This window comes from Zea mays, chromosome 3, assembly GCF_902167145.1.
Source record: "Zea mays cultivar B73 chromosome 3, Zm-B73-REFERENCE-NAM-5.0, whole genome shotgun sequence".
Lineage (NCBI taxonomy): Eukaryota > Viridiplantae > Streptophyta > Magnoliopsida > Poales > Poaceae > Zea > Zea mays.
In genome coordinates this window covers 212845552-212865559 of record NC_050098.1, presented here as the reverse complement: position 1 = coordinate 212865559, position 20008 = coordinate 212845552, and the positions used below count along the sequence as shown (strand labels likewise).

The window sequence follows — 20008 nt, the reverse complement described above, 5'->3', positions numbered from 1 at the left end:
CTTAAGGAGGCATTTACTTGATAGCCCTGTAGGACACAGATAGTTAATTTCATTATCTGCAGTTATTAACACAGTACCCCGGCGAGGTCAAAGAAAAAATATCACACATTGTGTAATGAATTAAGTTGTGGATGATATTTTGTAATGGTACTATTATTTTTAATACAGACTGATTTCAGATTATTTGGCATGTGTGAGTCTATAATAGTTTGGAAATTGATTATGTGCAATGCACATGCTCTTTTGTTTTGATCTAAATAAAAATAATAATTATAAATATTTGTTTATGGTTCATTACTTGCAATGTGTATAACCCATAATAAAATAAATAAATAAAATTCAAAAGTTCCTTACAACGTATATAAGCGTTGGCATAATAGATTCTAAATGTTGCAATACCTCTAGAGGTGAACTGGACTAATCGTGGCAGAAACGCATATAACTGTTGCAGCAGCCATAAGTATCCGCTGCTATTTAGCAACGGTTATTAATAGGAGTTACCAACACATACGTATGTGTTGTAATACATCCTAGCAACGGCAGTATAGGAAACACATAATTATGCGTTGGTATAGGCCATAACAACGCTTATAATGACATTTAGCAACACATATATACGTTGCTATAGGGGGGTTTATTTTGTAGTGGTTCCAAATTGGAGGGCACCGTCTGTCATCGACTGTTGCTATTCTAGCAAAGGGAAGGTGTTTTTTTGAACCTTCGGCTTAAGGCCTTCGTCCATATCGCAATCTGAATTCGTTATTCTAACAAATTAATATTGCGAGGGGCTACTGTTGGGGGCCTTCGTCTTCTGAAGGTCCTCAAAAACATGATTTAACAATGTTTCCGGAGTGTAATACATGAACAGCTACCTTCGGGCTCGGATCAGAACCACAGTGTGAGAAGCACAAAGAATATGAAGGTTGATGCAGCGCCGAAGCTACGCGCAAGGGAGCTTCGGCATGACAGCAGAAAAGGGAACCGACTTAAAAGGGAAAAGGCTATTTAGACCTCGATGGATCACTATAGAGTCGTTAGCAAATGTAAAGGGCATGAATGTAATTTTACATGGGCTGCGTCCCGTGCCTATAAATAGATGAACAGTGCTCCCGTACTGTTCACGCTGACTTACATTTGCTTTTGCGTCACGCTCGTACCTCTGTTGTCTATCAAGTTGAAGGTACCAAATGTAATTCAATATTGTTCTTATGTTGATTTGCGTTTATATGATAAGAAATATATGTATGATAATGTTGTTGTTCACATTGTTTCTTATGCTTTACATGCTTCATTCGTTGTTAATAATCATACATTTATGTATGAAGAATTGATGAAGGTATGCCCTTCATGCCCTCCGTCAGAAGATCATTATAACCTTAGGGAAATAATGCTTCGGAGGACGAAGGGCGTTAACATTTAACATTTTATGTTGCCTTGTTCTTGATTCATAGCATTTGAGAACAAGTCCCCAACAAGTAGATCCTCTTGCTTTTCCAAAAGTTCATCATTCTCTTAATGGTTTCAATCAATTCATTGCATTTAGCCATTTGTTTTATATCTAGGCCTTTTTTGTCAATTTCCTCATCATCAGTATATTCATCACTAGAATTGTACTTTGGAGATGATCTTGAAATTATCTTATTCTTGCTTTCCTTGGTCATGAGGCAAGTGTGGTCGACTTTGGAAAAGAGAGAAGATTTGTTGAAGACGAGGGTTGCAATGTCTTCATCGTCGGAAGAGCTTTCATCATCGGAATCCCACTCCTTCTCGATGTGTGCTTCATCGCCCTTCTTCTTGTTGTTGAAGAACTTGTTCTTCTCATATTTTTTCTCCTTGTTCTCTCTTCTCTTCTCTATCATCATCCTTGGAAAATGGACAATTAGCGATAAAATGACCACTCTTACCACAATTGTAGCAAAAAATTTTGGACCTTGGCTTGTAGTCTTTTCCTCTATTATTTCTTCGGGTCTCATGATTTGCTTGAAACTCTTGATGAAGAGAGTCATTTCTTCTTCATTAAGACCAGACTCTTCACTCTCCACCTTCTTGCTTGGGGCTTCTTCCTTTTCCTTAGTGATTGCTTTCAAAGCAATCCCTTGTGGCTCAGTGGAGGTGTTGCCTTGGGCGACACCATTGATATACTTGGAGTCTTTCTCCATCATCTCATGGTTGAGGAATTTTCCAAGCACTTCCACCGATGTCATCTTCTTGTACCTAGGACTTTCACGGGTTAATGTAACTAATGTGACATTTCTTACCCTGAAAGCCCGAAGCATCAACTTGAGTACTTAATGGTTGGTCCATTTCTTGCTCTCGTAGCTTCGGATCTTGTAAACAGTCGTCTTTAGTTGGTTGTGCATCTGTTGGGGAATTTCTCCCTTGATCATGGGATGGAGGGAGTAGTTTGGTTTAAGTCTTATGAATGTGTCTCTTTTGCATTATTATTGTTCTCATATTTTGGATAAACATACACAATATGTTTTGTGTGATTTTTATTGCGTGGCTGGCGAGTTAAACGAGCTAGCTCAAGCTCATAAAATAAGCAGAGCTAAGTCAATCTGGTTTGTTACCTAGCGCTATATGTATATGTTAGCACCAATCCGACCCAATTTTCCTATTTGAAGAAGCGAGAGGAGAGACATAAGAGAACCCTATCTTTCAAGGTGACCACTTACATCTTCTACAAAAAAAATTCCTTTGATTTGAAGACCGTAGTTGGTATGGATAATATATAAAACCTATATTGATGAAAAAACAACAATCTTTTTAATAAGCTAGCTCTTGTTAAATTGGACGACGTGACACATGGACCAGTATATAGATACCTTTGGCTGTTGGAGCCGCGTTCTAACAAAGTGTTCGAAGCTGGTAGTGAAGCAGCCATGATTGATATGACTCCTCGTATTTATTCGTTCATTTGTTATATATGTAAATAAGCTTAAAAAGTGCACTGCACATGTAAATCAACGCGGCGCATCGTCTAAATGGAGGAGGAATGAACGATGACGGGAATGTGGTGGCATACGATTCCAGAGTGCGATGCACCATGCATGTCCAGATGGTACGTATTCCGCGGGCACCACAACGCATTATATTGAAGAGGAACCGGAACATCCATATTATTACCGCCTCGTCGTCGCACACACAGTGCAACTGCGGTGGCAATCAGATGAGCCGGTGACTGAAAGCTAGCATGATTGGCAGCCAGATACACCGTCCAGCCAGCAGACACACACAGTGCCTTGGATGGATAACAACGTGCTCTGCATGTACTGCGGTACGATCCAGGCCAATCAATTGTGGACAAAGAAACTAATCCCTCGGGAAAAGATAAAGACACTGCAATCTTGCAAATCTTTCTTCTCTGTGTCTTCAGTGACCAAATCTAGCTGAGCTGAGCTTATTTATTTTTATTTAAAAAACACCTCAGCGCGTGCCTTGTCCAGGTACATGACCGCTTCTTTGGAAGTGTTGAGTACGACAAAATAAAAGCTAGTGCCACTTTTAAAAAGTTTTTTAGGATAGCATTCGCGCATCTCATATTCTCATGAATATAGATGTTCCACACGAACAAAAAAAAATGTCAAATAATGACTACGTATATTTTGATATAAGAATACAAACAAAACTATGTTGTTTATGACTGCGGCATGAGGCTGTAATCGTACCGAAAAAGGACTTTGCTGTGATACTCTTCAATAACTGTAAATTCTGTATTTAATTAGATCAAATAATTAGGATCGTCTATTACTTTTTATAGAAAACGATATATGAAATATTATATTAATTTAATATTCAGTTTTGAAAAATAAAATAAATAATTAAAAATCAGATATAAATATTATATCGGTTTATATGTTATTTATCCATACGAGATCTATTGAATGCAACAACTTTTTTAAATTTTTTTTCAATTTTAGATATGACATAGTTAGCATAAACTGTCTAATTGTTTTATACAAGTGACCTAAGAGCATCTCTAACGGTTTCTAAAAATATATTTCTCAATAAACAGATATTAGGATGTCCTTAAAAGACTTTGCTCCTTACCAAAAGTCTATGCTCCAACAGCACCCTTTAATTTTCTAAAATAAAATCTGTTGTCTTCTCTTACTCACGTTCCTAATAACGCGGTATGTCCTCTTCCTTGGCCTTGCCCGATTTACGCTGCTGTCTTCTCTCCGATCGATTCCCTGCGGTCTCCCTCTCTCTTCCCTCCTACACACGCGCCTTCCAGCGCTGCATCACGCCATCAGGGCAAGGAGCAGGATGCGGGCATGACCTCATGCGCCGCTGCTGCCGTTCGCGTCGACTTTGCAGGCGTAGCCGCTCCTCGCCGCGCTTCAGTCTGCCAACAGGCACCGCAGACAAGAGCTCTGTACGTAGCGCAAGCAGAAAAGAGATTGGGAGGAGAAAGCGCAGGCGTAAATTCCCGCCGTGACTGCTAGGTTTTGCGCGTGCGGGTGGGTGAATAGGGATATGGTACGAGGAGCTGTTGGATATCTTTTTTTTATGTAACATACTTTAAATCGAGCAAGCATAATGATGTAACGTGTTAGCGTGTAACCTTTTTTACATCGGCAAAGTTCACAGTTTAATTATTGGGTTGGCCGTTGATATTATTCATTTTTAAATGAGTAGGTAACATGACCAGTATACAATATTAACATGATTCAGTATCATAAAAGAAATTAGCCACTTTTAAGACACCAATATTAGAATTAATTAAAATATATAAAATAACCACAGTCATATATAAATAGACTAAAATATTTACCCAGGTATTCAATTAAATACCCATTATTTTCCAAAAACGTATATACATTATATATATATATATATATATAAACAAAAATGAAACTAATTAAGTAGCGTGGTATTCACGTTGAGCCCAAGAGGAAGGCAGGGTGCTGCGCACGGAAAGGAAATGGCCTTGCTCCTGATTTTCTCATGCAATTAAAGGATTTTGACGACGTCTTTTTTTTCTTTTCGAGGCTAATTAATTCATTAATTATTTTAAGAAGACAAACAGCTCAGATTTATTCAAGGTGTTACCTAACAAGTAAAAGGAGTACCGTAGCATTGTCCTAGAAAAAAAACAATTAAGTTATTTGACAGAGGAAAAAATTAACAACTAGTAGAAAACAACTCTAAGCCTACGGTGAGGTCTAATTTTTACAGGAGGTTTCATTTATCGCGCGCGAGTGAAAGAAAACTGGTAAGCCCGATTAAAGAACCGCTAGTGAAAACACATTTTCACTGGCGGTTGGTGTAAGTGAACCAGCAAATGTATTTAGTGTATTATTAAGTGTAAATATATGATGTTTATAAACATCCTTTATAGGAATTTCAACTAAAAAAGGCGAACTATATGATCGAAGGTGCATTGTATAACATAAATGAAGGCATGTGCTCATTCAATTTGAAAGAAGCCGTTCTATGTGAAAGAAAATATCACGCTACTTAGCTGAGATACTTATTAGAGCTTAGGTAGGCCGGAGTATAGAGTACTAACAGAACTTAGTAGACTAAATCTTAGCCAAGATACTTATTAGAACTTAGGTGAAAACTTTGATTTATAGAATGTTTGATGCATATGCGTTAAACTTTACAGTTGTAAACACAAAACTTTGATGTATATAAACGAATAATAGAATTTAATTACATGTTGCTTTCAATATATATATATATATGTGTGAATATATATATATATATATATATATATATATATATATAATTCAATTTTGGTGGAAAATTTGATAAAAGACGGAAAAACTACCACTGATAACTAATTTTAGAAAACCACTAGTGGAAAAGGGAATACCACTGCGGTTGTCTTAACACAACCACCAGTGAAAAAATCGATTTCTACTGGCCCCAGCACAGGCGGTTCTGAAAACGTCTGTGAAAATATATTACAAACGGTCTTTATAGAGATTTTGTGTACTAATGAACCATGCAAACCTATATTGTGCAGTAGTGGTTTAACGGGCATTCAGCTCTCAAAACTTGAGACAAAACATGAAAAGTTCTCATCCATCCTTCTAGATAACAAAACATGAGACAAACATAAAGTTAACACTCCATCTCAAAATAAAAGGATTATTGTCCAAAACAAGTGAATATAATGAGAGGCGCTCCATGTAGTATTAACAACTTACATTATTTTATCCCATGTTTGACTTGAATCAAAATTTGGTCAATGGCGCTGCTGCTTTGTCCTGGTAGCACAGCACAGATTGTGTATGTATGCTCAGTACCCTGTGAGTGTGGCAACCACACGTAACTCACTACCAACAGCAACAGAGGTACCAAAAGCTTATGAAGACGGGTTGATAATAAGAGATTCTGTCGTTGTGGTCGGGTACTTGATGCACATGCACCAATGCATGGTAGCGAAAAAAAGATATGATACTTTCTGTGCAAATGGGCTTCAGCTTTTCGTAGCAAAAACAAAAAGGCCGTCTCAACCAACCCTGAACTCTGGCTTCCTAACCATATTCCTAATTCTATCCACGGCAAATAAATCGCCTCTTTTGTTTCAGGAGATGAAAGATAAAGCCCTTTATAGCATCTCTAACAACGCAACCTATAAAAATACCCTATAATTTAAAAATAAATATGTTTTATAGAATTTAGAGCACCAACAAAACATTACGCTTTAATAGTAAAGCCTCAAATCTAAGTTATAGGGCAATACATTACAATGTAGTATATTTGAGGTAATTGATAGGGTGTCTTATAATTTTTTTTACCAAATTTTACAAAATGAGGAACTGTTGAAGTAGTTTTCCTGTATATAGCCCTGTATTTTAATTCGAGACACTAATTTAAAACATTATTGGAGATGCTCTTATGGCTGCCTTTATCATTCCGAATATTGGGTCCCGATTGATGTGATTTATTGTTTCATGTATACTACGCATGCCCAATTTTTCTTTTCTATATATATAATTCATTTTATTTGCTCCCCGGTTTTCTTCATTCTTTTTACGGTATTTTATTAATGGGATTTTTAAATATCTCTACTCCTACGGCACCAATTTCCTTGATTTACAAAATCGTTCTTTTTGCAAAAAGTCATTATAGTTCTTTCTAATCTAACATGTGGTCCAAACATCTCTACTCTTATAAAGCATCATTATCTCTAGATGCGCCATGAGAAAACATTTAAGTCTAACACGACACGAAACCGCAGGCAGCGCAATGCTCCCATATAATATCATCTCGCCAGTTGAAGGATGACGAGTGACCAAGCTAGCTATAAAAAAGTAGGTCTCCTTTTCAATACATAACTTTCTTGACCTTTTGGCTAAGATAAAGTGCAGTATCTGCATTTTAATATCTGTCATGTGGGCCATATGTCCACTTTAATATTATTTTTTTTGTGAGAAGAGTCCACTTTAATTTATTTTTTTGGAGCGCCTATAAAACTGGCTTGCCACTACACTCTCATGTCCTGCAAACACTATATCATTATATATTATTGATGTGATGTTGCAATGCACAGGCATTATACTAGTGTGTTCATAGTTTAACACCACTAATCACTTTTGTTCCTCTCCCATTCTAAGTATAAGAAGTTTTGATTTTTTTAGTTTTTATACAATTAGGTATACACTAGGTTTAGATACGTAATAAAAATAATATATCTAAAAAGCTAAACCTTCTCATGTTTTAAAATAGAGAAATCATTAATTACATTAAAGATGGGTGGTTTTCCGGAGAAACGGTTTTGTCTATTGTGAGAGTATGTATAGAAACTTTTATAGAACACAATCACTGTTGTGCAAAAAGGACCAAGATAACAAAAGTGTTTCCTACTTGCACTCGCAAAAAAGGTTTCCTCAATGCCGAGAACCTGAAGGCATGCATTTCGAAACAATGGTTTCCACCTCTCTAAGGAAACATTGTAAGGTTGTCTCCAACAGCTATGCTATCTCATTCGATATATCATCCTCTATTTCAAGCTTTACTCTACAGTACAAATTTTCTATTTTATACGATCTACTGCAGACAACTTAAGTGAAAATAAGAGGGATACCTGGTCATTGACTCTTGACTCTGCCATTTGTTCTTACTAATTAGATAATTTGAATACAAACAACAGTCAAAGGGTGTGTGTGGTTCACATGTGAGCTATAAAAAAGCTATTGTAAAATGTTTGATGTGAAAAAACTACTTTGAGTTGTCTGCTATAAAAAAGATAAAAGGTGTTTGGATCAAACTGTTGAGTTATCTACTGTGAACAAACTATATACTATTTATATGCATTTTATTTAACTTTATTCATAGTAGTGTTTTAATTAATATATCGAACTTGGAAAACGTGAAAAAGTAGGGTCAAAGCTGCTTTCAAATTTGTATTACAAAACTCGCTTTTTAAAGTAGCAGCAGAAAAGCTGAACCCTTTTGGTTTAGCTTTTGCTTTTCTGAACCAAACGCACCCATAGTGCCACGGCCAAATGGGAGTCTAGGATGGTAAGAAGTTTGGATGTACATGGTTGGTCTAGACTGATACATCGATTCACTCTTGTCAAATTGATTATACTAGTCACATGCATGTGTATTGCTACGTTTTTTGTATATCATATGAGTAGACTTTGTTTTAACAAAACACAAATATATGTGCGTTTTGTTGGTTAGGTGGGTGTGAATGTAGAGCCAACAACCAAGATTTAAACCCTTATTTATGCATAATTTTACCTTATTTTTGCATAAAGCGAGAAAAAGAAGAGGAAGGGTGATACATGACAACTGTGAAACTGTGAAAACTGATTCTTGGACTTCATCCTTCTCATTGATATCTTAATAAATTCATTTGCTTTAGCAACTTGATCTCTTTTAAGACCCTTAAAATTTTTGTTCATATCTTCCTCATCACTGATTCATCATTTGAGAAAGTGACTTACGAGAGGTTCTAGATTGTACCTTTTTCTTACTCTCCTTTGTCATCAGGTATGTGTGGTCGATCTTGGGGAAGAGGGCGCTTTTGTTGAAGGCGGGTGTGGCAAGTCCTTTATCGTCGGAGGAGTCCTCGTCCGAGTCCCACTCCTTCCCGATGTGGGCTTCACCTCCCTTCTTTTTGTTGACGAAGAATTTCTTCTTCTCAAACTTTTTTCTTTCCCTTCTTGTTCTCTTCCTTATCATCATCATCTTTTGCATATGGACAATTAGCGATGGAATGGCCAGTCTTACCACATTTGTAGCAAGCCCTCTTACCAAGGGGCTTGTAGTCCTTGCCATTCTTGTTCCTTAGGATTTGTCGGAAGCTTTTGATGGTTAGGGTCATTTCCTCGACCATCGAGTTCGAAAACATCGATAGTTTCCTCGTTGCTTGGAGGCTCCTCCTTCTTTACACTTGTGGCCTTCAAGGCGATTGGTTCTGGCCGATGATGGCAAAGTTGCCTTGAGTTAAACTTCAATGTCCTTTGAGTCTTTAACCATCATCTCATGGCTAGGAAACTTCCCAAGCACCTCCTCTAGGATCATCTTCTCGTACCTAGGATTTTTACGTATTAAGGTAACTAGAGTAGCATTACGGGAGGTAAATGACCATAGCATTAGTCGGACAACTTTGATTCGTCCACTTGTTGCACCTGTAATTGCAGACTTGATTCACCAAGGACTTAAGCTGGTTATACATTTCTTGTGGCCCTTCTCTCTTGTTCATGGCAAACCTTCCTAGATCCCCTTCTAGGTCCTCCAACTTAATGATCTTGTCACCTTCGTGCACCGTCTTAAGTGTATCATAAACCTCCTTGGTGCTTTCCAACCCATTCACCTAAGGAACGAGATGGCAAGAAGTACCATTGTGGCTTTTGAGTTGCTGAAAGGGAAATGTGCCCTTGGGCCATTTCTAGTATATTTTGGTGATTAAGTGTCCAAGTCATATTAAGTGGATTATTATATGCCAAATGATGAATGAAGTGCAAATCAACAAGAAGGTATGATTCTAGACTTAGTACATTGGTTTTTGTGTACTAATATATTTGTCCAAGTGCAAGAATCAGAGAAAAAAAGAAGAGAAGAACTTGGCTCGAAGCAGCCAAGACTCTTCTCAGTCTGGCACACCGGACAGTGTCCGGTGCGCCAGACTGGTCTCCGGTGAACTGGCCACTCTCGGGAAACTGTGGCGGCGTACGACTATAATTCACCGGACTATCCGGTGAGCCAACGGCCGCCAGCGCAACGGTCGGCCGCCAAATCCGCGGGCGACGCGTGACCCGCTCCAACGGTCGGCAGGGGCACCGGACTGTCCGGTGTGCACCGGACAGTGTCCGGTGCGCCAACCAGGCCGAAGATCCAACGGTCGGCTGCGCCAGGAATGGAAGGAGATCCGCACCGGACATGCTACAGTGGCTGTCCGGTGGTGCACCGGACTGTCCGGTGCGCCACCCGACAGAAGGCAAGAATTGCCTTCCTTGTTGGGTTCCAACGACTCCTAGTTGCCTTGGGGCTATAAAAGGGACCCCTAGGCGCATGGAGGAGTCACCCAAGCATTCCTTGATCATTCCTAATCACCAAGGCTCCATTCTCGCGCATTCGATTCTTTGAGACAGTGACTTGAGCCCCGTTTGAGTAGAGAACTCTTCGAGTTGTGTTGTGAGCTCAAGTTGTGGCTTTGTGTGCGTGATTGTGCTCTTGTTTTGAGTCTTGTGTGTTGCTCTCCCCTCCCTTACTTCCATGCTTCTTTGTGATCATCAATTGTAAGGGCGAGAGGCTCCAAGTTGTGGAGATTCCTCGCAAACGGGAAAAAGTATAAGAAAGGAAAACACCGTGGTATTCAAGTTGATCATTGGATCACTTGAAAGGGGTTGAGTGCAACCCTCATCCATTGGGATGCCACAACGTGGAGTAGGCAAGTGTTATACTTGGCCGAACCACGGGATAAATCACCGTGTCTTTTGTGTTGTCTTACTTTGTGATCATTGTGTTTCACAAAAGCTCGGTCCTTAGCCACTTGGTCCTATTGCACTAACTCTTAACCAAGTTTTGTGGCTACAAGTATTTGATTTTTATAGGATCACCTATTCACCCCCCCTCTAGGTGCTCTCAATTGGTATCAGAGCTGTTCTCTTCATGAAAGGGACTAATCGCCCGAAGAGATGGATCCTAAGGGAAAGGGGATGGTGGTCAACGATAAGGAGAAGGAGTCCATCTTCAACGAGCCAAGAGACGACAAGCCCACTGACTCTGGCTCGAGTCACAAGAAGAAGGACGGGAAGAAGAAGAGGCGCATCAAGAAGATCATCTACTACGACAGCGACGAGTCTTCTTCTTCCCCAAGAGACGATGACTACGACGATAAAAAGAAATCGGTTAACTCAAAATTTTCATTTGATTATTCTCGTATTCCGTATAATTCCAATGCCCATTTGCTTTTATTCCTCTTGGTAAACCTCCACACTTTGATGGAGAGGACTACGCTTTTTGGAGTCACAAAATGTGTAGTCACCTTTTCTCTCTTCATCCTAGTATTTGGGAGGTAGTTGAGAATGGAATGCATTTTGATAGTACTGACAATCCCGTTTTCATTAATGAGCAAATCCATAAAAATGCACAAGCTACCACTGTTTTGCTAGCATCCTTGTGCAGGGACGAGTACAATAAGGTGAGCGGCTTGGACAACGCCAAGCAAATCTGGGACACCCTCAAGATTTCTCATGAGGGGAACGACGCCACCATGATCACCAAGATGGAGTTGGTGGAAGGCGAGCTGGGAAGGTTCGCAATGATTAGGGGAGAAGAGCCAACACAAACGTACAACAGGCTCAAGACCCTGGTCAACAAGATCAGAAGCTATGGAAGCACGAGATAGACGGACCACAACGTCGTCCGACTTATGCTCAGGTCCTTCACTGTTATTGATCCTCATCTTGTGAACCTCATCCGTGAAAATCCCAGGTACACAAAGATGACTCCCGAGGAGATTCTTGGAAAATTTGTGAGCGGACGAATGATGGTGAAGGAAGCGCGATACGTTGATGATGCTCTCAATAGCCCTCTACCCGTCTACGAGCCTCAACCCGTTGCTCTCAAAGCAACAAGCAGCAGAAAGGCGCTACCTAGCATGGTGGCACAAGTTGAGGCGGCCGGGCTAAATGAGGATGAGATGGCCCTAATCATAAAGCGCTTCAAGACCGCATTGAAAGGACGCAAGGAGTACCCTAACAAGAACAAAGCAAAGGGAAAGCGTTCCTGCTTTAAGTGCGGTAAGACTGGTCACTTTATTGTCCAATGTCCCGATAATGAAAATGACCAGGGAGATGAAAGACCCGGGAAGAGGAAGAAGAAGAAGGCCTACAAGAAGGCGAAATGCGAGGCGCATCTTGGCAAAGAATGGGATTCGGACTGCTCTTCCTCCGACTCCGACGACGAAGGACTCGCCGCCTCGGCCTTCAACAAGTCATCTCTCTTCCCCAACGAGTGCCATACTTGCCTCATGGCAAAGGAGAAAAAGGTAAGCGCTCGAGCTACCCCTAAGTATACTACTTCAAGTGATGATGACTCTAGTGATGATGAAGTAGATTACACAAGTCTATTCAAAGGTTTAGATAGAACTAAAGTAGATAAAATCAATGAATTGATTGATGCTTTAAATGAGAAGAATAGACTTTTAGAAAAGCAAGAGGATATTCTATATGAAGAGCATGATAAGTTTGTAAATGTGCAAAAGTCTCTTGCTTTAGAGGTTAAAAGGAATGAAATGCTTTCTTCGGAATTGTCTGCTTGTCATGAAACTATGTCTAGCTTAAAGAGTATTAATGATGATTTAAACGCTAAGCTAGAAGTAGTTAATAAATCTAGTTCTTGTGTAGAGCATGTTGTCATTTGTAATAGGTGTAAGGATTTTGATGTTGATGCATGTGTTGAGCATCTTACTTCTATTACAAAATTAAATGGTGAAGTGGCAAGTCTTAATGCCCAACTTAAGACTTGCAAAAATGACTTTGATAAGTTAAAATTTGCTAGGGATGCCTACACCGTTGGTAGACATCCCTCAATTAAGGATGGACTTGGCTTTCGAAAGGAAGCTAAGAACTAAACAAGTCAAAGGGCTCCCATTCCCAACAAGGAGAAAGGGAAGGCCCCTATGGCTAGTAGTAGTCAAAAGAATCATGCGTTCATTTATGATAGAAAATTTTCTAGAAATGCTCATTATAATAGGAGTTATAATTCTTATGATTCACATGCTATGGTTGCTTCAAGTTCTACTTTTGTGCATGGTAGAAGTAGGCCTAGGAAGGGAAATGTTATTCATCATGTGCCTAGGAAAATGCATAATGAATCTGTTACTGTTTTCCATGCCTGCAATACTGCTTTTGTACTTTCATGTAAAAATAAGAAAGTGGTTGCTAGGAAATTGGGGGCCAAATACAAGGGAGACAAGACTTGCATTTGGGTCCCAAAGGATGTTGTAACTAACCTTGTAGGACCCAACAAGAGTTGGATACCTAAGACCCAAGCCTAAAATTGCCTTGCAGGTTTATGCATCCGGGGGCTCAAGCTGGATTATCGACAGCGGATGCACAAACCACATGTAACACCCCGGAGTCCACAAACACCCCGGAATGCTACTGAACAACACTTCTGACATCTATATATAAAATTTCGGCAGCACCCCCTTTGCAAAATTGCATAAATGAGGGGGGCAACAGTGTATAAACACATATCATGACAAAAACATACTAAGTATTATTAATCGGCTAGCAAAGAGAAGTTAAACATACGACATGAACTGAATTAACTAGTGCGCACGACTAGTTAAAAGAAACAAACTTCCTTTGACAATAAGTTTCTAATTAAATCATGGCTATGCCTGGGCAGCGTTATTGTGAGAGTGAAAGTGGACGTGCTGCTACTCCCCTCATTCCCAACATGTATGCATTGAGTAATGCAAGAGTGAGATGACACATCTCAGCAAGTAAAATAATATCAAACTGTTTAACCACATAAGAACATTGTTTTACCACCACTTGATTCCACAATTTTCTTATTACGACGGTGCAACACGTATACAACGTACAACACACGTAGTCACCACACCTCGCAGGTAGAAACCACAATAGTAACATAGTAATGTCACACTTCATATATACCTCATGAGTGCAAATGTCTGCAAATGCAAGGATGACTTCTGCCTTCATACCTCTAAGGATATGAAGCCGCATCGTACCCCTCCTCGGGCAATGTACGATGCTAAAAATGTACCGGTACGGTCGGACCATAAGATCACGACATAACTTCAAAATGCAAGATGGATGATGCGATGTGCATGTCATGCCTACAACACTTCATATAACGTGATTCAAAAAAATACTTCAATTTCATCCAAGATGGGAATCAACCACATATATCATAACCAAATTATGATCATCCACCATATTAGACAATTGAGAATTAATACTTCCAAACAAATAAACTTCATCATAGAATCCAATGATTAACATAATTAAAACTTATGCATACTCAATGACAGGGAATAGGATGCAAACCAAAACGGTAGCAACCACCACTATATTTACTTGCCTTTACCGGAAGTTCGGGCAAATCCCTAAGTACGATCCGGAAGTCCACCACCTGTTTTTTGACACACAACTTAGTGCACCAATTTCACATAATCAGGCTCATAAACGACGCCGCAACTACGCACAAACTCAAACCCCGCCGCGGATTACATCTCTCCCCACACCCACCAAACTGCAGCGGCGCTGCTTAATAATTTCATAACTTTAAAATTATGACGGCAGTGGTAACAAACAAAAACTCCAGAGTCATCTACATAAAATTCCCCACAAGTTTTGTATACAATTTATAATTAAATTCCAACATCTAATTAGCCCAAAACAGTCCACAAGATGAACCCTGTAATCTGTTTTTTTTTGTCTTTTGGACAGCGACATACCCGGATTCAAACAGCGATATCTTTTAAAATATAATTCCAAATCAAGCGCATAAGTACTCATTGGAAAGATAAGACAAAGCCCTACATGATTATAATACTGGTTAACACTAATTACCCACGAAAATTTCCCAGAAACTGCTAATACTACTGCTGTTCACCCACCTGAAAAATCTGTTTTTTTTGGACAACAACATAACCGGATTTAAACAACGATATCTCCTAAATTATAACTCCGAATCGAGCGCATAAGTACTCGTTGGAAAGGTATGACAAAGCTATACATGATTCTCCCACTGATCCCCACTAATTGCCCACGAAAAATTCCCAGAAATCCCTAGAACTACTGTTGTTCGCCCTCCCACAAAAATTCTGGACAGCACCTCTACCGATTCGCATAGATAAACATATAATCAATTGAATTTTAGCGCAAAAACATAGATAACTTCAAGATCACCTTGAGTTCCACCTTTTTCCTCCTTCCTTCCTCCCACCAATTCTCCAATTGAAACTTGCACCCACACGAAGAAGATCCGACGAGGAAGAACGACACTTGGAGAAGAGGAGATGGGGGGTGGCGGCTATGGTTGAGGAGATGGCTGCTGCAAAAAACTTGAGAATGGAGAGGGGGCGGCTGCAGCACTTGGGGAAGAGAGAAGAGGGAAGAGGGGGGAGGGTGACGGCCAAAGGAGGGAAGGGGGGGGCGGCTGCCCACAAGGGGCCTTAAGAGAGGGGGCGGCTAGGGTTTTGGGGGGAAAAGTGGGCTTCCCACCGCCGGATCGCGATCAACGGCCCAAAACCATTCCTACGCCAGAGCTCTCGACCCCCGCGCACACATCAAACATAAATTTTACTGTTTTACAGATGTTTACCTCCTAAAATTCCAAACCTCCCATAGCACGGGACCCGCAAGAGAAAACAAAGAAAAGAAAAAAAAGAGTAAACTTCAATTTCTCTTCTTTTTGAAAATTGGGTATCACACTCTATCCCCCTTATAAAGAATTTGACCTCGAATTCCGATGCTTCTATCGGAACGACAAAGGAAAGATTAATGAACCAACAAAACTCACACATAAAGAAAAGTTCGGGTACTTCTACCGCATCAGCTCCTCAAGCTCCTAGGATTCTTAGATACGCAGCAGACGACACTCTAGAGTCTGGTCTTGCTACACAGGAATCGGCTCTAGCTCGATTTGATGGTCTGGATTCCGCAAATACCTCCTCCACATAAAGACATGGAATACATGGTGTACTCTGATCATAGATTTCGACAATTGCATATGCTAAGCCCAGCTGCCAACTCGGCTAAGATAGTAGACGGTCCTATATACCTCAAACAAAGTTTTCCTGACACCAAATCAATCATTGACATATGCAAGTACTTCAAGGAATGTATATATGAATGCACTGCATATAGTATTCCTATAGCCTAAACCAAACTTAGCCAAACAAGAGCAACTTCAAGAGAGTAACTTAATGCTTGCATATTTTTGGATAGCAGCACAATGGTTAATTGTTTTGTTCATAACTCATAAAATAAGCATCCAAACATAATAAACTAGGACTTTATGGAAAGCTTATAAAGTCCACTATACCCTTGGTATTATCTTCACAGCAAGATTTGACACTTAGAAAGGTCAAACAATGCTAAACGTAAATTCTGTCCAGACTTGGACAGAATTCAACTACTCAATTCAAAAATTCATAATTGAAGTCTCAGACATCCAATTCAGGTGCTCCTAGACTTTTTAGAAAGCTAGTATAATTGTCTATAATTCATTTATAAACATATCAGGTTAATTCAATGCATATCAAGGTCAAAAGACATGAGAAAGGCTCTGCTGTCCAAATTTAGACAGATTCAGAGATCACACTTAAAACAGCCGTAACTTTACTTATAGATCTCCAAAAAGGGTGATCCAAAGTTTGTTGAAAAGATTAAGAAAGGTACTACAACTTCTTTATAATTTATAATAAGTTATTCGAAGTTTAAATTGGGCAAACAAGGTCAGTTTCGAAATCTGTACAGAATCTGCACAGATTCCAAGACTGGACTTGAGAAAATCATAACTCCCAAACTACTAGACCTATGGTCATGAATTTTTTACACAAGTAAGATAAAGAAGTCGGCTACAACTTTTATATATAACATCTCTACAGAAAAGATGGTTTACTTCATTGAACTAGCTGCATAACTAAAACTGGTCATGCAGACCCAACAACAAGCAATAGATTTTATTCAGGTTCATTACTCTTCTAAGATTAAGCGTTCATCGAAAGACTAATAACTTTAGGTTCTTCATTACGAGATACTTAGAACAAATATAAGTATAGAAACAATATGATAACTTTTTAAACCATTTAAGCCTAATCTCACATCATGCAAACAGGAATCTGTTTAAGCATGTTAGGCCTGCCCACATATTCATCCAAGCACATTCTATACATTATATCATCCCATATAGGAACTCTCTTTTTTTAATTATACTATACATATATCTATCGAATAACTCAGACAAATTGCATCTCAACCTAGACTTCACATGACGTAACTATTTCATACTTACGCAATCACGCCAATACAAGAAAATGTGGCTTCACAACAATACGTACTGGCCTATTCAAACGTTCCTTGCTATCTCTGTGTTCCAGCCCACGCTCCACATATACATAAACAAGATAACCATCCCAACCACTACGTCTATTCCCTCCCACCATACAACTTAATTAACATGGATTGCGAAAGAGCTCACCACACCTAAACCAAACTCCCATGAAAAAAATCACTAAGTAGAAAATTGACAATCAAAAGCACAAATGTTCATTTTTTCTACCTCTCACTATAAAAGCAATGGTAACAATGAAATATTGTAAAATCATCTAAACTTCATGATCTACAACTTTCGTATTCAAAAGATAAACATTTTTTTCCATCTACCATTTTTAATTTGACTTGTAAGGCGACATACATGATCTGCCACCAGAAACTGACGAAACATGACACATAAATTCAAAATATCATAACTCCCTGCAGCTTAACAAAATTTTGCAAATATAAACCCATTGAAAAGATTATAACATTCTGTAAAACTTTTATTATAATGAGTGTCTCGAAATTGGTTTTCAAACCGATAAAATAATGTAACTCTTTTGTTGCAAAACTGATAGGATGGAAACAATGGACAACTAAAATTCAAAAACCTATAACTCCTCCTATACTCAACTTAAAACTACAACGAACACGCGTTGGAAAAGTTTGAAAATTGTCCATGACTTTTGCAATAAAGTTGCACCCAAATTTATCTTTATAGCCATCAACTCTACATGACCTACAGCTAAACTCAGCCCGAGATACTGCACATTGGAGATTCGACTTATAACCGGACAACCACCTCTCCCAATCTATTTAACAGACAATTACAAGTAAATACCCATTTAAAAGGTACTGAGAAGAACTAAAGTTTTGCTTAAAGAGAATTCCCAAATTTGGGCTATGAAACTATCAAAACACGGTCGATTTATTGGTGGTTATAACGACACCTAAAGTTCAGACACAACGGTGCAACAACTTCAGAGCAGCCTAACTCCAATTATATACAATGAAAATTACAAACCAATACTCTTTGGAAAGATCATGAAATTACTAAAACTTTCATAATCTAACAAAGGCCAAATTATACCATCTTCAAGGTCTATTCTTCCGTACAAAATTAAGGCTGCTATAGGAAACCCATAACTCTCAAATGTTTAGACCAAACTGGATGATTAAGCATCATATGCAAACATGAAGAAACCTACTACAAAACATTCTAGATAAGTGAAGCCTGATTCAGCCTCCAACTAATTTAAAATGACTCCCAAAACCAAGCAACACCTTAACCACAATAAAAAAACAATATAAAATGAAACCCAAGGCATTGGCAGGTGCAATCAACACTAGGGTTTCCCACTACCAAATGGGGATGCAACTCCCCAAAGTCTTTAAACAACACTTTACCTAATAGGTTAGAACACTAAGCATAACAATTAACGAATTCAACAACCTCGTTTGTTAATGCCACTAAGGTCAAACATCCATGTAGCGACAATGTACGAAACACCTGACATACTCGTCTCTAGCACTATAAACCATGGTTGTTATTACACCAGAATTCAACTACTAGAGATCTCCGCAACTATTCTGTTGATGTGAAGCAAATGGTGCTCATGTCATATAACGTCTTTTTCTCCTCTCAAAAGAGATAAAATTTGCAACACTCATAAAGCAATGGAGGGATAACAACAAGAAAACTAATGTACTTCTTGACATAGACTCATGCAAAAGCTTCATAAATATTACTTTCAATACTAAAATAATAACATGATATTATGCTCAACAGGAGTAATTGGACGTCAATAAGACAACCCACATAACCAAACTACCTTGATTAACCTCACATACAACAAAACCTACTATTACTGCACTTGAACAATTTGTACCTCGTGATATCATAGGATGCATTCAAAGTAGTACAATGTTGCAAATAAAAAATATAAAATGGGTTGTCAATATCGCCCACATGACTAGCCTGCAACAACTAAAAATTATGCATAGCCTTTATGGCTATTGAAACAAGCCATAGAAGGAAAACATGCACGACATAAAATCCACTTGAAACCACCCTATTTATTGTTAAAAATAAGGTTGCCCATAATAAGAAAACCTATCAGGTAGACATGGTTGGACTTATCAATCTACGTCATCTCACAAATTCACTCGAGTTCTACCAGTCTAAAGATTTCATAGACATTACAACGTTGCCTCTGCTCTAGAGAGACAAACCAATTTTATACTAAGATCAAGTTAGCAAGTAGCCACACTAGCCTAAAAAAAGTGAGGCGCAAAGCATTGCCTCCATGGAAATATTACATTGATAAGTTGGGTTGTAGCCCAACATTCAATCAGACCCAACAACATGATAAAACTACATTATATAGTGTTTTCACACCACACCAAGCCGGATTAGACCCACTATACACAGACTCAATAAACAATCGGTCCTACAAGTACTAGAACCCCAAAAATTCCATTTAAAAAAACAACCACAATCAAGCATATAGAAA

At 38.8% G+C, this 20008-nt stretch overlaps 1 long non-coding RNA gene and 1 pseudogene across 1 annotated transcript; one reads left to right on the top strand and one right to left on the bottom strand.

The window, feature by feature from the left end:
• Positions 1-5756: 5756 nt before the first annotated feature.
• LOC118476760 (uncharacterized) lies at positions 5757-19166 on the bottom strand. The gene is made up of 3 exons (XR_004857371.1): positions 15363-19166; positions 6162-14583; positions 5757-6044 (listed from the first exon to the last, which is right to left on the bottom strand). It is a non-coding gene; the product is annotated as an uncharacterized lncRNA (long non-coding RNA).
• Positions 7292-7472, top strand: LOC111591263 (uncharacterized; annotated as a pseudogene).
• Positions 19167-20008: the final 842 nt, after the last annotated feature.